This window comes from Lolium perenne, chromosome 5, assembly GCF_019359855.2.
Source record: "Lolium perenne isolate Kyuss_39 chromosome 5, Kyuss_2.0, whole genome shotgun sequence".
NCBI lineage: Eukaryota > Viridiplantae > Streptophyta > Magnoliopsida > Poales > Poaceae > Lolium > Lolium perenne.
Window position 1 is genome coordinate 210668724 of NC_067248.2, and position 19622 is coordinate 210688345.

The following is a 19622-nucleotide window of genomic DNA, read 5'->3' on the forward strand; positions in this document are numbered from 1 at the left end:
TCTGGGACTAACCTATTAACAAGATGCCGAAGTGCCAGTTGCTGTTTTCTGCTGTTTTTGGTTTCAGAAATCCTAGTAAGGAAATATTCTCGGAATTGGATGAAATCAAAGCCCAGGGGCCTATTTTCCCACGAAGCTTCCAGAAGTCCGAAGGAGAGACGAAGAGGGGCCACGGAGGGGCCACACCCTAGGCGGCGCGGCCCCTTGGCCGCGCGGCCCTGTGGTGTGGGGCCCCGTGCCGCCTCTTGACCTGCCCTTTCGCCTATAAAAAGTCTCCGTGACGAAAACCCCGCACCGAGAACCACGATACGGAAAACCTTCCCGGAGACGCCGCCGCCGCCGATCCCATCTCGGGGGATCCAGGAGATCGCCTCCGGCACCCGGCCGGAGAGGGGAATCATCTCCCGGAGGACTCTACGCCGCCATGGTCGCCTCCGGTGTGATGTGTGAGTAGTCTACCCCTGGACTATGGGTCCATAGCAGTAGCTAGATGGTTGTCTTCTCCCCATTGTGCTATCATTGTCGGATCTTGTGAGCTGCCTAACATGATCAAGATCATCTATATGTAATTCTATATGTTGCGTTTGTTGGGATCCGATGAATAGAGAATACTTGTTATGTTGATTATCAAAGCTATGCTTATGTGTTGTTTATGATCTTGCATGCTCTCCGTTATTAGTAGATGCTCTGGCCAAGTTGATGCTAGTAACTCCAAGAGGGAGTATTTATGCTCGATAGTGGGTTCATGCCTCTGTGAATCTGGAGGAGTGACAAGAACCACTAAGGTTATGGATGTGCTGTTGCCACTAGGGATAAAACATTAGTGCTATGTTCAAGGATGTAGTCACTAGTTACATTACGCGCAATACTTAATGCAATTGTCTGTTGTTAGCAACTTAATACTGGAGGGGGTTCGGATGATAACCTGAAGGTGGACTTTTTAGGCATAGATGCAGTTGGATGACGGTCTATGTACTTTGTCGTAATGCCCAATTAAATCTCACTATACTCATCATGATATGTATGTGCATGGTCATGCTCTCTTTATTTGTCAATTGCCCAACTGTAATTTGTTCACCCAACATGCTGTTCGTCTTATGGGAGAGACACCTCTAGTGAACTGTGGACCCCGGTCCAATTCTCTTTACTGAAATACACCCATCTGCAGATCTTGTTCTACTGTTTTCTGCAAACAATCATCTTCCACACAATACGGTTAATCCTTTGTTACAACAAGCCGGTGAGATTGACAACCTCACTGTTTCGTTGGGGCAAAGTACTTTGGTTGTGTTGTGCAGGTTCCACGTTGGCGCCGGAATCTCTGGTGTTGCGCCGCACTACATCCCGCCGCCATCAACCTTCAACGTGCTTCTTGGCTCCTCCTGGTTCGATAAACCTTGGTTTCTTTCTGAGGGAAAACTTGCTGCTGTGCGCATCATACCTTCCTCTTGGGGTTGCCCAACGAACGTGTGAAATACACGCCATCAATGATGATGAACATTTGACTTAGGTCAATATGAGTTCATATATGATTGTTTGAGAAATTAAATCTTAAGAAGATTTCAATGAGAGGAAATTATTTCTCAAGAACCCTATGGAAACTATCATTTACATATTAAATACAAAGAAGTGAATTCTATTCAAACAACACAACCCATGCACCCTAAGTAGATTATTTGTGTACCTAGAATAGTTTGTGTGTTTATATGTGATGTATGGAATAGCCATTGAATTAGTGAGTAATTATACTCGTATTCAAATTTAGACGGTAGCACCGGAGAGTACGCCGAAGAAGAAGGTTGCTACCAAGAGGAGGAGGAGGAACAGTTTGAGAACTACCAAGGCAAGCTAATATTCTTGCAAAGTGCAAAGCCCCTTGGGGCAAGGCACCATGAATCTTACCTCTTCTTACATAAGCCTATCCAAAGTTTATACTTTACAAGTTTTACTTGTTGTTTCCCAAGAGTTACTTTTATAGTTAACTTTGGTCAAAGTAAAGGTTGGTTACTAGAGTAGTGAAGTAGACTCAATCAAGCAAAGAAAGATAGCACCCCTCATGATTTAGAGCTAGTGCTAATGAAATAAAACTTGACTACTCTAGATGGGAACAATGTGAATTCAAATGAATTTGAAACCTTGGAATGATGAAGCATTCCATTGAATGATTTTTGAAGGTGAATATGACCAAGAGAAGATGGTGATTTTTTTGATAAACATGATGTTGGTTTGAATGCGATACCTTTCCAATTATTAAGTACCCCCACAATACCTGATTATGGGCAGGGCTTAACTGGAAGTTTATGCATCTTAGTATGGGTTCCCTCTGAACACACGTCATAGGGGTTACGCTTGAGGCTGCCTCCGTTGTTGAGAAATGATGTGAAATTGAGGTGAATTGTACGGCCAAGCCTCGTGCGGTTCCTGTGTTGACAGTTGGTCTTCACTGGGAGGACAAGCTCATGGGGAGAGGTGCTCATACTAGGATTTGTAAGTGAAAGGTTATTGTTGATGATCCGCGTACTGTGTTACGATGCTTCGGGGTAATCCCGATGGATGAAATCAAATGTTGTGGCACAAGTGTGCAACCTCTGCAGAGTGTAAACCTATTCGAATAGCCGCGTCCACGGTTACGGACGGTTGGAAAGACCATACAGTTTCCGATGTCATATCTTTGAAAATGATGTTGAAAGATGATGGTGAAATGACTTGTGGTGAATTGAATTGGAATCACCACTTGAATGGTGGGAATGACACTAATGTTCCCACTTGAGTTAGTTAGCACTTGAATAAGCTTTTCTCAAATACTTGTGAACTAAAACTAGCTTTATGCAAATAAACTAGAGCTTAGCAAGCCATACTAGAATGTCTAGCACTTACATTAGTATTAGTTTGCGAGTACTTAAAGTACTCACGGCTTTGTCCCTGGCTATTCAAATGGCCAGAGTATGAAGATGAACAAGGAGACGACCAGCAGGACGCCTACGACAACTAGGAGTCTTCCGATGTCAAGCGTTGGCCTGTGGACTAGAGAGTCCGTGTATCTTACGCTTCCGCTATGAACTATGAACTTGTGTTTGTTCGTTGATCGATAGATCAACTATTCGTGTAATATGGATCATGTGATTCCAAATTTGTAAGACTTATGGTTTGTAATGAATGATGACTGTGATAGTTAACTATTATGCCTCGCAACAAAAATATTCCTGGGATTGCGATGTATGACATAATAGGCATCCGGACTTAAAAATCCGGGTGTTGACAAGTTCTCCCTCGAGGCTAAGGGCTGTACAGATAGCTATGTGGTTGATCTCTCTCCTATGTACTTCAATACAATGATCTCATGAGCTGCCTTACATGATTGAGATTCATATGAGCTTTGTATCACTATTAATCTATGTGCTACTCTAGTGATGTTATTAAAGTACTCTATTCCTCCTCCATGATGTAATAGTGACAGTGTGTGCATCATGTAGTACTTGGCGTAGTTTATGATTGTAATCTCTTGTAGATTATGGAGTTAACTATTACTATGATAGTATTGATGTGATCTATTCCTCCTTTCGTAGTCTGTCGGTGACAGTGTGCATGCTATGTTAGTACTTGGTATAATTGCGTTGGTCTATCATGCACTCTAAGGTTATTTAAATATGAATATCAAATATTGTGGAGCTTGTTAACTCCGGCATTGAGGTGCTCTTGTAGCCCTACACAATTAGTGGTGTTCATCATCCAACAAGAGAGTGTAGAGTGGTTTTATTATGTGATCAATGTTGAGAGTGTCCACTAGTGAAAGTATGATCCCCAGGCCTTGTCTCCGAATAGAAAAGTCACACCACAAAGATTCCTATCTCCCACGTCAACTGCACACCAGCAAGCATTTTCTGGCGCCGTTGTCACTGTTTGTTTACTGTTCCACTGCATGTTTACTCGCTGTCATATTTTATTCAGATTGCTATTACCACTCATATACATCCATATTACTTGCATCTCATTATCTCTTCGCCGAACTAGTGCACCTATACATCTGACAAGTGTATTAGGTGTGTTGGGGACACAAGAGACTTATTGCATTGTGATCGCAGGGTTGCTTGACAGGGATATCTTTGACCTCTTCCTCCCCGAGTTCGATAAACCTTGGGTGATCCACTTAAGGGAAAACTTGCTGCTGTTCTACAAACCTCTGCTCTTGGAGGCCCAACACTGTCTACAGGAAAAGAAGCGTGAGTAGACATCAATCGTCTCAGTATTTAGAGATGATGAGTAGATGGTGGTGTGTGTGGTACGGTGTGTGTCTTCTATATTTGTATGAACTATGTGTCTTTCTATAAATCGTCTTCAATATATATCGAACTATGTGTCTTTTAATATATATCGAACTATGTGTATGAACTAGCGACATATGTCCTTGTGTATTTTACATCTCTGCATTCACTCCATGCCGCCACCTCCACGTCCACCTCCATCACCATCACGCTGCACCCGGCGCTCCACCATCACACTATACCGAAGAAGATATATCGAACAATGTGTATGAACTAGCGACATATATCCTTGTGTATTTTACATCTCTGCATTCATTCCATGCTGCCTCCTCTCCATGTTCACCTCCATCACCGTCGCGTTTCCTACATGCCGCCACCTCCACGTCCACCTACATCACCATCACGCTGCACCCGACGCTCCACCATCACGCTGTAAACCGCAATTGGACAAATAATATATGCATATATTATTTGCTAATAATAATAAAAAATGAATAAAAACATAATTATTTCATATTCAAATTCCTCACATTTTTTAATCATAAAGCATATATTATTTTTCCAATTGTGGTTTACAGATTTCAAGATACTAATTATTTAGCCATATTATATGAATAATCCATATATTATTTGCTAATAATAATAAAAAACGAATAAAAACAAAATTATTTCATATTCAAATTCCTCACATTTTTATAATAATAAAGCATATATTATTTGTCCAATTGTGGTTTACAGATTTGAAGGTATTAATTATTTGGCCATATTATATGAATAATGCATATATTATTTGCTGATATTCTTAGGTTCTCCATCATGTCTGTTTAGTTTCTAAAGCCTTCGCAGGAGGTGATTATATGTCGGCGGGAGACCATATCAAGTAGCGCGAAGGAGAGACCTGGTTATGCTTAAATGAGAATAGTTTAGTGTTCTCCTGCTTTCTATGCTCTGTGCTAAGTTCGTGTTTACTTTGTTGTACCAAAAATACTCTTTAATTCAGCATGTGTTCTTGTTTTTGTTTTATATATATCCCTGTGAAATGATTGTTCAGCATGATCATGAGATTGACACATGATAACTGCGTCCTTTGTATTTAGTTTTTATTTGCTACATTGACCATAATTATATGATGATAGAAGCTGACTAATCATATCAGGATGTTATAGGCAACCTATTCTTTTCCGAGGAGCAAATATTTGGCACATAATTAACAACGGGCTTTTTTTTGGTTCCATGGAGTGTCATTGTCGTCTTTGTTGGAACATTGGCTAGGCTGTTCCCGGGTAATTGTTTTAGACACTGGCTCTTTTGGTTACATGCTTATGATGTTATGTTCCCTAAGCAATTGTTTGCTCCCATTCGGTTACCTACTGGAAATCTGCTACATCTATTGGATTTTAGTGCAAGTGCTCAAACCTTAAATTCTCTTCTATGTAGGTGGACTGAATGTTGGTTCAAGCGATGCTACAACACAACACTGGCACACTAGAAGAAGCAGCCACCACCCGCTCTTCCACCAACTCCTTGGATCATGTATAAGTTGTCGGATCAGTGATGGTTGTGCAAAGGAAAACCATGGAGCACGGCAAGATTGAACTCAGACTTAACCTACTACTACTATGTCATCATAATGATGCTCTAAGGTTTTCAGTTTGCCCCGCTGCTGGCCTTGTGTAGTTTACACGCAAACACCTATTGCAGCTTGACAGTGTTGCCTTGTTGAACTAGCAGCCTAAAGCAAGATATGTGCTATCCCGGGAGAAAATTAGCAAGACAAGTGGCCTATTTATTTCTAGAGATTCAGTACAACCCTTCATTTTAGTTTATAGAGTTTCAAGTTCCTTAAAGTTACCCCCCAGTTCCTTAAAGTACCCCTCACAAGCTTTGCTCGTATTTTTATCTGCTATAAGGAATATATTCATTCTTTTCAACTTTTTGGCGAGAGAATGGGAGACGGATCAACTATGAAGCGGAAAAGTCCATTTTACCCACCTATCCATTACCAACCATTCTGGTATGAACCTACTGGGAAGTACCTTCGGTGTACAGTTACTAAGCATGGCATTTATTCCTATTGTAGAACTCAAATTTCCTGCTACTGCTACCAGATTTTACATTCTGGAGCATGTCTTGTACTTGTGGATGTTTCTTGGTCTCCTTCTGCTAGGTATTATTAGTGCCTTCTTATTTTGGGGCCACACAATTGCTTTGTCACTTTGCTTAGTTCTATGTCGTCTGTTAAGATTTTGAGTTTTTGATGGAAACTGAAGATAGTACTTTTTGGTTCATCCATAAGTAAACACTTTTCGGCTGACCCCGTTCTCTTCTTTCGTCAAGGCTACAAGGTAGCAACAATTGTGTCAGTTTACTGAAAGTGTTGTGGCAGATTTTTCTAGAGCTTTTATATGTATGAGATTTGACTATTAGAAATATACTTAAGCTCCCATCTTCACTGAATTTTTGTTACCCTAATATTTTCATGAACCATCAATCCTACATCAATCGTACATCAACCGGTGCATTTTGTCCTAGCTGGGCCCTCACTTTTCCCCTTGAGCCTAGCCTCCCTCTTTTTGGCATAAAGTCATATATATTATCATAACTTTAGTGCAATATGTACTGCAGATTTAATCCAGCTGACATGGGGTTCTTACTCTTCGATTTTAGGTAACAACCTGACGACACATGGTTGTTACTCTTCCACTTGTAATTATCGACTACGGGTCCATTTTTGGCTGAGATTTTGGTTTTGGCAGTGGGATGTACGTACATCTTGAATCAAAATGGCAGGTACATCTTGACATGGTTGTTTATCACAGGCATGATTTGAGGAAGATGCACAGTTTTCCATCTTGAATCAATGCTGAGTTTTGTGCTCTCAAATGAATATTTCCCTGTGTGGTTTGAGGAAGATGCACGATTTTCTGGCTATGGAAATTTATTGTTTATTTCAGTTTAGTCATTGTTTATTTTGGCTTATTTCTGACAAAACTTCATAACGTGCAGACATCCACGTGATAGATTGATGATTTAGTTTTATTGCATATGTTGCTTACCAATGTGGTTATGGTAAAGCCTGACAAGTTATAGAAATTGTGAAATATTTAATATCAATGGACAATAGCAGAAAATGGGAAAACAAAATCTCATGGCAAAAATGGAAGGCGAATCTAATAGAACCGTAAATACTCTCCGCATAAACTTTAAATGACCAATACATGAAGGATCATCATACAACTATTTTGGTATGAAACATCATGTATAATTCTGCAAAATTTAGATGGATAAGAAATAAACGCCACATTTAATGCTCATATAGCAACTAAAGACATGAGCAATCACCAAAAATATAGATTTAAGCACTGAAATAAATTATTTATTAAATTACCGTCCTATATGTGAACATTCATTGGCATATTAATACTCTTTTATTTGCACTTGCGCGATAGCGCAACGGGTCATCTAGTGTTCTCTAGATGCTGGAATTCATCGTCTCTAGGTGTTGTCATGTCTTGTTTTTTTTTTGAAGCGTGAAAATATATTCCACTAAACCTGATGCATAGCAAGATCGCTAGCAACCAAACCAGTTACAAAGGCTGGCTCATCATCCAGCCAAAGCAAGTTCTGCACGCCTAAATCTCTGCCATGCTGAGCTATAGCATGGGCAGCCTTATTACATGATCTACCGAAAAACCTGAAATCAAAAGCGTCAAACGCTAAGACACAAAGGCTTCTAGCTTCACGCAGGGCCGGCTCTAGCATTTGGGGGGCCCTAGGGCAAATTCTATAAATGGACCCAATTTAAACTGCGTGCATGCTAGATGGGCTTAAATTTTTTTCTTCTACCTTTTCCTATATGCACTATGATAGAAATAATGAGCTCTCGTTTTGGTTGGGCCCCGGACCGTCGCACTTCTTGCCCTGTGCCAGAGCCGGCCCTGCCTTCACGGTATAGCACACCGATATCGGACAAATCAGCGTCTCCAGACTTCAGGGCGTTCACCAAGCTGAGGGAGTCAGATTCGAAAATCACCCGAAAAGACCCATATTGCTCATACTTTCGATGGCTGCCACACACGCCGAGGCCTCCGCTGTCATGTCTTGTTCTGAACTTCTGACGTTCTGTTAACGGTCAAGCACTGAACAATACGCAATCTTGGAGCACCTCTCTCCCCGTCAACAATAATGAGGGAGGTGACTTTTGGACCCTCGAGCCCGCACCACCTCTTCGCCGTCGATCCGGTCGATTCCCCGCCCTCCGGCGGCCGCTCCGGCAGCGGGAGGACGGGGAATCGTCGGATCTGTGCATAGGTGTTATGTAGGTGTGAGTTTGGTGTCAACCGGTGGTGCGGAGGAGGAGATGGCTGATGACCCACAAGTATAGGGGATCGCAACAGTCTTCGAGGGAAGTAAAACCCAATTTATTGATTCGACACAAGGGGAGCCAAAGAATATTTGTAAGCCTTAACAACGGAGTTGTCAATTCAGCTGCACCTGGAAACAGACTTGCTCGCAAGAGTTTATCAGTAGCAACAGTTTTATAGCAGTAGCAGTAGTGAAATATAAGCAGCAGTGTAATAAAGACAGCAGTAGTGATTATAGTAAACAGCAGGATTAAAATACTGTAGGCACATGGATGGATGAACGGGCGCTGCATGGATAAGAGAACTCATGTAACAATCAAGGCAGGGCATTTGCAGATAGTAATAAAACAGTATCCAAGTACTAAACAACCATAGGCATGTGTTCCGTATATAGTCGTGCGTGCTCGCAATGAGAAACTTGCACAACATCTTTTGTCCTACCAGCCGGTGGCAGCCGGGCCTCTAGGGAATCTACTGGTAATTAAGTTACTCCTTTTAATAGAGCACCGGAGCAAAGCATTAACACTCCGTGAACACATGTGATCCTCATATTACAGCCTTCCCCTCCGGTTGTCCCAATTTCTGTCACTTTGGGGCCTCGGGTTCCGGACAGCAATATGTGTATACAACTTGCAGGTAAGATCATAAAGCAATGAATATCATCATGAATCGATAACATGTTCAGATCTGAAATCATGGCACTCGAGCCCTAGTGACAAGCATTAAGCATAACAAGTTGCAACAATATCATAAAAGTACCAACAACGGATACTAGGCACTATGCCCTAACAATCTTATGCTATTACATGAACAATCTCATCCAATTCCTACCATCCCCTTCAGCCTACAGCGGTGGAATTACTCACACATGGATGGAGGAAGCATGGATGGTTGATGGAGAGGCGTCGGTGTTGATGATGGCGATGATCTCCTCCAATTCCCCGTCCCGGTAGGGTGCCAGAACGGAGTTTCTTGTCCCGAGACGGAGTTTCGCGATGGCGGCGGAGTTCTGGATGTCTTCTAGCAAATTGGTCGAACCCCCTCGCGTTTTTAGGTCAGAGGCCTTAAGTAGTCCAGAGGGGAGCGTCGGAGGCTGGCCGAGGTGCCGCCACCATAGGCCGGCGCGGCCCAGGGGCCCACCGCGCTGCCTTGTGGCGTGGGCGCCTCGTGGCCCCCCTCTGTCTCGTCTTCTGGCTCCGTCAATCTTCTATGAAAATAGGCCCATTGCAATTATTCCTGGGGAATTTCCTGAAAGTTGAGTTTCTGCACAAAAATAGGACACCAGGGCAATTCTGCTGAAAACAGCGTTAGTCCGTGTTAGTTGTATTCAAAATACATAAACTAGAGGCAAAACAATAGCAAAAGTGTTCGGGAAAGTAGATACATTTTGGACGTATCAACTCCCCCCAAGCTTAGCTTATTGCTTGTCCTCAAGCAATTCAGTTAACAACTGAGTGCGATAAAAGAACTTTCACGAACACATTTGTTCATATGATGTAAATATTCTCATGATATGGACAAGTACTTAGGCAATTCATAATAAGATACATGCAAATAAAGTCATCTAATAGTTATGTCAATCATGAAAAAGATACGAACAAATCAATAATAAGCATCATGAATCATGTCTATCAGCAGGATTGCAATGTTCATAAAAAGATATGATAAAGTGGTATCTCGCTTGCCCGTATTTGTACAGCAAAACATAAATGCCCAGGCACCTCTGAAATTCATGGAAAGACTAGAAGTAGAGATTATCAAAGATAAAAGCATCAAAGTTATACTACAGCTAATCATATTTTGGGATAAGCATATGATACTAAGAATGACAATTATGCTCTCAATAAGGTGCTCAAAGAAAGAATGGTGACTCAACATAAAAGTAAAAGATTGACCCTTCACAGAGGGAAGCAGGGATTAACATGCGCTAGAGCTTTTCATTTTTTTTTAAACAGAAGTAAAATTGTTTTGAGAGGTGTTTGTTGTTGTCAACGAATGGTAGTGGGCACTCTAACTACCTCGTCAACCAGACTTTCAAGAGCGGCTCCCATGAAGGACGTTATCTCTACCAGCAAGGTAAATCATCCATCTTCCCTTTTGTTTACACATGTACTTTAGTTTTATTATGGATGACACTCCCCCCAACCTTTGCTTACACAAGCCATGGCTAACCGAATCCTCGGGTGCCTTCCAACATTCACATACCATGGAGGAGTGCCTATTTGCAAATTAAGTTGCTTACTGATAAATCAGGACAAAACATGTGAAGAGAATTATTAATGAAGGTTAATTAATTGGGGCTGGGCACCCCGTTGCCAGCTCTTTTTGCAAAATTATTGGATAAGCGGATGTGCCACTAGTCCATTGGTGAAAGTCTGTCAGGAGTAAATGACAAGGTTGAAAGATAAAACACCACATACTTCCTCATGAGCTATAAAACATTGACACAAATTGAGAAGTACTTTGAAGGTTTTAAAGGTAGCACATGAGAATTTACTTGGAATGGTTTGAAATGCCATGCATAGGTATTTATGGTGGACACTTTGGAATAACTTGGTTTTCAGGGGTTTGGAAGCATGAGCAGCATTCCCGCTCAGTACAAGTGAAGGCTAGCAATAGACTGGGAAGTGACAATCAAGAGAGCAATAACTGTCATAATCATGCTTGCGACAAAATAAATTAACGGAGGCATAAAAGTGATACAAGAACTCTGAGGCAAAGTAAATCATCGAGGCTTAATTGACTTTTGTTCAGTCATATGCATGCGTGAGCATGTGCCAAGTCGATTCAAATGAATTATTCAGAGGAGGATACCACAATGTCAACCTATTTATGAATAAAACAATGCAAGCAAATATTTATGACATGCTACTCATATTAATAAATTGGAGCTAAACATGAGAGATCATGAACTACTAGACTTTCATTAAATGACATATACCTCACATGAACCAACTAAGCATGCTCACATGGATGAGTATATGTACAAAAATGAAAACAAATAGAGTTCATACCAGCCTCTCACCACGGTCGAGTTGTCGTAGATCGTCATTATTGCCTTTCACTTGTGTAGTTTGAATAATATGAAATGAAAACCAAGCTCCAGCCACCGGAGACCGCTGAACTCCATAATAACTTTACAAAAACAAAGAAGAACAACAAATATTTTTGGTGTTTTCGAATTGGAAACAAAAACGAAAGGAAACAGGCAAACAAAGCAAAATCTTTTTGGATTTTCTCATAGCAAACCAACGATAGCCAATAAAGCAAAATAGGAACAAGAAACCAAAATAAACAAATGGTAAAGAGAAACAACAGAAATATTTTTGGTCTTTTTGTGTTTTAGGAAAGAAACAAAGCAAAAACAAAAGAATGAATACTAAAAGAGTCAGATAAACACTAAGTAGCAGAAATCCGTCAAACTTGACAGCAGTACAGTAATCATTTTTTACGAAAATTTTCCGCTGTTCAACTCGAAAAGTGCTCAACTAATGAAAGTTAGATAATAACCTGGGGAACATGCAAAAAAATTGGCTTCTCAAAATAACGTTCTGGCTATTTTTAGAAATTTGTTTAGTATCTGTCCAGAATCTGTTTTTAGACAGCACTTCCCCAAATATCATCTCCCTCATATTAGAGACCCCCTTAAGAAGCGAAACAAATATGTACAAGTATCCGGCAATTGTAATATGCATAGAATGAGTGATGCCGGCATACCTCCCCCCAAGTTTAGGCTTTTGGCCTAAGTGGAGATAAATCCCACGGTGCCCATGAGGTGGCACCTCCGTAGTATGATGAAGAAGGATCCTATTCTTGGTATGTGCTGGAAGATGCACCAGGATACGTGGGAGGGCTCGGCGTCCTCGGAATCATGCTGCTGGTGGAAACCACGTATCCTCATCTGCTCGTCCACCTCCTCCTTAGAGCGCGACCACGGTCTCCTGCGAACACTGAACAAATCGGTCTGCGGCAAAGGGATTTCCCTCTCATCCCCGTCAATAAACAACATTTTATAGACAATATTTTTTAACTAGAGTCAGTTGTGACAAATTGGTGACTCTTTGTTTTGACAAAAAGTAGCGAAACTTTACCCTAGGGTATGCAGGGGTTTTGCTAGATGCGTACATGAGAGTACAAACATGCGGGCGTACCATCTTGCTTAATGAAAACAAGAAATAAAATAAAATAGACAAAGAAAGACAAAACACCATATAAGGAACACTACACTTTATTCATATCATTGCATTGTACAAATACATATTGCATGTTCCAATAGGATTATATCCTTTTTGCCTTCGTGTCGCGCTCATGGAGTATCTGACATAGGAGATTGCGTAGTTCATTGATTCCCGATGCCTTTGCAAGCATCCGGTTAATTACATCCGCAGGTTCAAGCCCCACAGAATACCTCCGATTAAGCTTCGCTGATGGTCGTCGTCATGTTTGGATTGCTCATTCATATGCACTGTGATATTAATGGAAAATATGTGTGCGGGTGGCTTTGTTTCGCCGAAATCCAGTCACATGTATTATCGCCATGTTGGTATGACCAACAGGATATGTTGATGAAGGGGATGACTTTCGCCTCGTCGGTGCCCAGTCATGTAACGCCCTGAATTCATCGGACGCGGACATGTGTATGTGTTGCTATCGCCTCGTCGGTGCCAAGCAACAATGTGTCCGATCTCGTAGGTTTGGGACATGTCGATAATAATGGTGACCTAGCCTCGTCGGCACTTGGCCATGATTTTGTCTAGCCTCGTCAGCTTAGACATGATGGTAATTATATGCAGCCATTGTCTCGTCGACACTTGGCCATGGTGTCGATTTAAAATAATATCACATACGATGTTGGATGATGCTTCTCAAATATGTTAATCTCGCGTCCGTGTAGGAGCAAAATCGGTGATGGATATATGGTAAGGACGCCTCCTCATAAGGGGCGAGGCAGATGAATGATTGAGCATGCCTCCCTGTAAGGAACAAGATCAATTTGATATTTCGACTCTATCATATTTGGCGTTTGGCCGCATACTTCCGTCATAGATTATACAGAGCTGGAGTCAGCCACCCTTGTTGAGGTAATCCACAATCGTAGGGATAGTCGTCCCGCGCTCATGTATTCGATCGGCAATTCCATCACATCGGGAAGCCATGATTTATAGCCTCACTTCGATGGCAGAATCTATAATTTCTTTGATCTTGATCTTGCCTCTTCAATCAGTGGGGGGTGCATAGAATAAACGCTTTGAGGAAGAAATATCAAGACGCTAAAATTCATTGCTTACCATCAAAGACGCGCTTTCTTCCTGGCCCCATAGTAGTTGCCATTAGCGCCGCTCCGTCGCAGCAATCGTCTCGAGATTTGGTGGGTGAAAGTGTGGCGTTCGTCATTGCAAAATTCTGATGCAAGAACGACGAACTAGATGGATGAATATGGTGTTGTCCGTCGCTGCAAAATTCTGATGCAAACGACGAACTTGCGTGGCGCGAGGGTACGGCGAGATCGTGCCTTTTTCCTCCCGCGTCCGCGTGGTGTGCTCTCTCCCGGGGCTGAGCAGTGGCATGCCTTTATATAGGCGCTTGCCGTCAAGGGTTGCAGATTAAGTTGATCTGGTGAAACGTGTGGCCGTTTAAATTCTGTTATATCTCGATCAGGCCGCACACATCGTCCTTCCAAGAAATCTTGAATGTATACTTATCCCTTCCGGCCACGCGTGTACAGCACGGCAGGATATCCTTAATTTGCATTGACCTCTTCCGGCCACGCGTATACAACATGGCGGTATACATACATTATATATACCATACAGAACTCTGGCTCAAGTCATGCATGCACCTTAAATTGATCGATCAGCTTCATTCGATCCGAACGTAGAGCGACATGCTGGCCATATATATGCTGCACCCATCTCTGACTTGTGTATAGAGCAGTGCTATCTTGCGTGTCGACGTATAGAAATTGTAACCTCATATTTGCAATGGACTACTCACGAGAGGCAAACAACACCTAGCTAATTGCGGGATTTTCTCATCATTTTCGTTCTCACGTATAACGATTGGTTGCCAAGATAATTAGCAAACAGTACTAAATGAAATTTCTTAGCTACTTTGCTCTTACGTGTCCAATACCAAAGCGAAGACATTGTTGGTTTTAAATATTCACGAGGCCTACAGATCATGTGGTCCTGCATATATCCTAACAATTTTTCATGCATCATGGGAATTGTCACGTAAATGTATTATTGGATCCATATTTTGTATTACGAATTTTTGGTACAAAAATCCGTCTAACAAATGCCCCTCGCCGAGTGTAGTTCATGCGCGACGCAGCGAGGACTAGACTCGGTGAAAATATTGTATCACGATATTTTTTAAATGGTGAAGTAAAGATATCATGTCTTCAAAAATTATAGCAAATAGTTCATGCCATTTTCCATTAACGGGGCTGTTTTCCCGTTTTATTCCATTGCGACCAAGTTTGGTGCCAGCCAATGGGTATTAAAATTGCACAGCGACCAATCGATGGTGCCAGCCAATGAAAATTTGAACTCCACTACGACCGATTTGTGGTTCCAGCTAGTGTTTTTAGCACTCCACCGTGACCAACTTTAGTGGTGCTAGCCATTGGATATTAGAAACTCCATTGCGATCAACTTTGTGGTGCCAGCCAATGGATGTTAGGGTTCCACTGCGACCAGTTGATGGTGCCAGCCAATGGATATTATTCGAAACTCCACCGCGACCAACTTTAGTGGTGCTAGCCAATGGATATTGAAAACTCCATTGCGACCAACTTGATGGTGCCAACCAATAGTTATTAGGCTCCACTGCGACCAGTTGATGGTGCCAGCCAATGAATTATACCCATGCGCGATTCCAAGCCTTGAACCGCAGTAATAATTTTATCCAGTTCGATGCGACCGTGAAGCAACTACAGTGCCAGCCATTAAACCTAATGGGTTTCACAGGTTAACAAAGACCGCACTAGCGTGTCTTGCTGCTCCCATATTTGAAACGCCGGAATATCATCGACGATGTAGATGAACTAAGAGGCGATGATGCCCCCCAGTGTTGGTGGTATGACTACCAAAGGGCTGATGCCCCCAGTGTCACCCGTATGGCCATAATATGGATGGTGCCCTCAATAGTGATGCATTAGTTGATGCGGAATGCCAGTCGTTGGAAAAATATTGGTGACGTTATGCGCAATGGGCGGTGTCACACATATGCAGTAGTAGCATATAAGGCTACACAAGCATCGAGGAAATATATATTTCTCTCTAAGAGTAATCGAGGAAACAAGCCGCATGGCGTCACAAAATTAAACAAGCAGGAAGAAGAAGAAGAAGAAAAAATTTATTTTATTTTATTTTGGGATATTGGCTTTCCCTTGTAACACCGGCTATGAACGTGACCTTAGAAATGGTAACCCAAGGGATAATCATCAGGAACCGTCGAAGAACCATGACAGTTACAACTTGATAATTTAGTTTCTGTGAGTGTATGTGAAAGACCGCATGCTTCCATGATGCTTTCAGGAGGATGTGAATTCTTACCCTAGACTTCATGCGACTGAGTAACCCCACAACTTCATCATGCCCCTTGCACATGTCTCAAGAACACAGAGACATAGGAGAGGGTGACTTGTGTAAATGGTTATGGGATAAATGGCTTGGCTATTTTTCATGGCCTAGTTGAGGGGTGGTGCACGACTACTCCCCTCCTTCTTTCCAATGAGTCCCCTACGGATCATGACATGCTTGATGGAAACTTGCTTCTTTGATTGGCTTATTTTCCTTCTCGCTTCTTCTTTGTTTTTCTTTACTCTTTTTTCTGATTGGAGGATTGCTTGGACTTCATGAACTTTTGATGGAGCTTCCTCGTTTGTTTGAGAGGATTTGATTGGACTCCTTGAAGGACCTTCTTCGGTAGTTGCTAGGGGACTCATCTTCAGAATTTGAAGAGCAGACGGGCAGCTCTGTGGACTACATAGACCCTCATAGGCATTCTGGCTGTGGTGGAAGAAACACCCCAGGGGTGTCAAGACGCTCACACTGGACTCAACTTGTGTTGGCCAGGTATGCCTTTCTTGCTCTTTTTCCTATGGGTTACCCCAGGGCGTCGTGCCTCTGGGAGCCTGAAACATGGCAAGAACATGAAGAGTATGGGACCTCATTGCACAGAAGTAGCCCAAGTAATTTCCACCACTCCTGCTGAAAGCATACACTTTGGCATGTGTCGTGTGTAGCGGGTATAGGTGTCGATCCACTTTAAAGCATGCCACATGTGCCACCTTCAGACTAGCCCAAGGGTGACCAAGACTTCAATCACTAGCAAGGTGTGTTTTAGGGAAAGCCGTTTATTGTAGGACGTTGATGTCCATGTTAAAAAGAAAATCCAAAGAAAGATAAACAAAAAAGAAAGGAGAAAAAAAGGCAACTTGCGTGCAGCAGATCACGCAAAGTACTTCTTCAGGTACCTCCCATTGATGGGTGGCATAGGGCAATCCCCTTCTTGGTCAATCAATTGATAAGCACCACCATCATATACTTGTTCAATGACAAAAGGCCCTTCCCATTTGGGTTCAGTTTTCCTTTGACTTTACCCTTAACCACGATGGGGCGCCGAAGTACTAGAACCAAATCTCCCTTACGAAAGACTCGAGGTTTTACTAGTTTGTCATATGCTCGAACCATATTTTGGCGATAGAGCTCAAGATTTTGAAGCGCATTAAGGCGATCTTCTTCCAAGGAATCCAACTCTTGGTATCGCAGTCGGATTTGCTCATCTTGGGTAATTTCATCATGAATAGCCACTCTTAGAGATGGTAGCTCTACTTCAAGCAGAAGAACCGCCTCAGTCCCGAACACCAGTGAGTATGGTGTTGCTTGGGTAGGCGTTCGTACAGTGACACGGTATGCCCATAAGGCCTCATAGAGGCGATCGTGCCAATCACGATGATGCTTGTGGACCGTCTTCTTCAATATTTGTCCAAGGGTCTTATTGAAAGCTTCAATCAACCCATTAGCTTGAGGATAGTATCCAGTGGAGTAATTCCACTGGATTTTATACTTGGCAATGAATTTCAACATTTTATGTGATTTGAAGGCCTTGGCATTATCAGAGGTGATTCGACGAGGGACTCCAAAGCGATATATGATATTACGCTCCAAGAAATTGATCACATTGTCACTTTTTACTTCTCTTAGGGGCACAGCCTCCGCCCATCTGGAGAAATAATCAGTTGCTGCTAGGATAAAGACATGACCTCCAGAAGATGGAGGGTCAAAGGGGCCAACAACATCTATACCCCATCCATCGAAAGGCCATGAGGGGACAGTGGGATGTAAGGGGACAGGAGGTTGGTGTTCGAGAACACCATGAATCTGACAATTGTGACACGACCTTGCTACCTCTAGGCAGTCTCTCATGATTCCGGGCCAATAATAGCCACCAATCCTTATGCTATGGTACATTTTGTGTCCACCTTGGTGGCCTCCGCAAATGCCATGATGGACCTCTTGTAGTATTTTATCAGCTTCATTTCTAGACACACATCGCAACAGGAGCTCTTGACCGAATGAACGTCGATACAAGGTCCTTGCCATATAAATATATGAAGGGAGGTGCCTTTGCAACCTACGCCTTTCTACGGGATCATTAAGGGAGAGTCCCATGACAAAAATAATCGGTGAAAGGTTTGCGCCAATCGTCCTCCTGTATGACGGTGGCGACAACGTGATGTACCTCACACTCGTCGGGTATTAGTTCCAGGACGGCCGGTAGGAGCCATCTTTCTTCAATTTCTATATGAGCGGGCTCCCCTTTGGGAAGCACTAACGCTGCTAGAAGTTTTGCCAAGGCATCTGCCGAAGCATTTTTTCTTCGCGGCACATGGGAAATTTCAATACGCTCAAACTTTCTCATAAGGCTTTGAGCCGCTTTGTAATATGGCACTAGCTCAGGCTTTCGTACCTCATATATGTCATTAACTTGTCGAATGATCAGTTGTGAGTCCCCATAAGCCCGGAGGTCTCGTATATCCATAGAGAGTGCTAGTAGGAGGCCAAATAGGAGAGCCTCGTACTCTGCTTCATTGTTCGAACATTCCTCCTTCAGGAGGGAGAAAGAGTAGTATATAGTTCCTCCTTGCGGAGTCTTGAATACTATTCCTGCCCCAGCTCTCCTTGTTGATGCGCCATCTGGGTCCGTCTCTATGCGAGAGGCCCCATCAAAATATAGCTCCCATGGGGGCTCGACCTCGACGGAGAATACTTCCTCATCGGGAAGCTCTACCACTAGCGGGGAGTCATCTGGCACGGGGTGTGCTGCGAGAAAATCAGCCAAGGCTTGCCCCTTAATTGCTTTTTGTGGAACATAAGTAATATCAAATTCCATCAAGGACATTGCCCATTTTCCGAGACGACCAATTAGAGCAGGTTTATTTAATACATATTGTACTGGGTCAGCTCTTGCAATGAGTTCGATTTGATGTTCCAACACATAATGGCACATCTTCTTTAATGCAAATACGAGGGCTAAACACAACTTCTCTATAGGTGAGTAGTTTTGCTCGGCACCAACCATTGTTCGGCTTAAGTAATAGCATGCCGCCTCCTTTCCTTCATCATTATGTTGTGCAAGGAGTGCACCCACAGAGGAGGGTTGCGCAGCAATGTAGAGAATGAGCGGACGCCCTTTAATAGCCGCGGCTAGAACTGGAGGATTTAGGAGATATTTTTTAATGCTATCAAAAGCATTTTGGCATTGCTCGTCCCATTCAAACGGCACACCTTTCCTCATCAACCTTGTGAAAGGTTGTGTACGCCCCGAGAGGTTAGAAATGAAGCGTCGTATATATGGTAAGTGTCCTTGCAAGGATTTTAATTCCTTTAGGTTCGTGGGAGGCGGCATATCTTGAATAGCCTTTATGTTCTTTGGAGAGATCTCAATGCCACGATGATGGACAATGAAACCAAGGAATAGACCAAAC

General features: G+C 42.6%; 1 long non-coding RNA gene across 1 annotated transcript; it reads left to right on the forward strand.

Moving 5' to 3' along the window:
- The first annotated feature begins 5061 nt into the window (after positions 1-5061).
- Positions 5062-6840, forward strand: LOC127301818 (uncharacterized). Its single transcript, XR_011746064.1, has 3 exons — positions 5062-5183; positions 5700-6276; positions 6371-6840. It is a non-coding gene; the product is annotated as an uncharacterized lncRNA (long non-coding RNA).
- The last annotated feature ends 12782 nt before the right edge of the window (positions 6841-19622 follow it).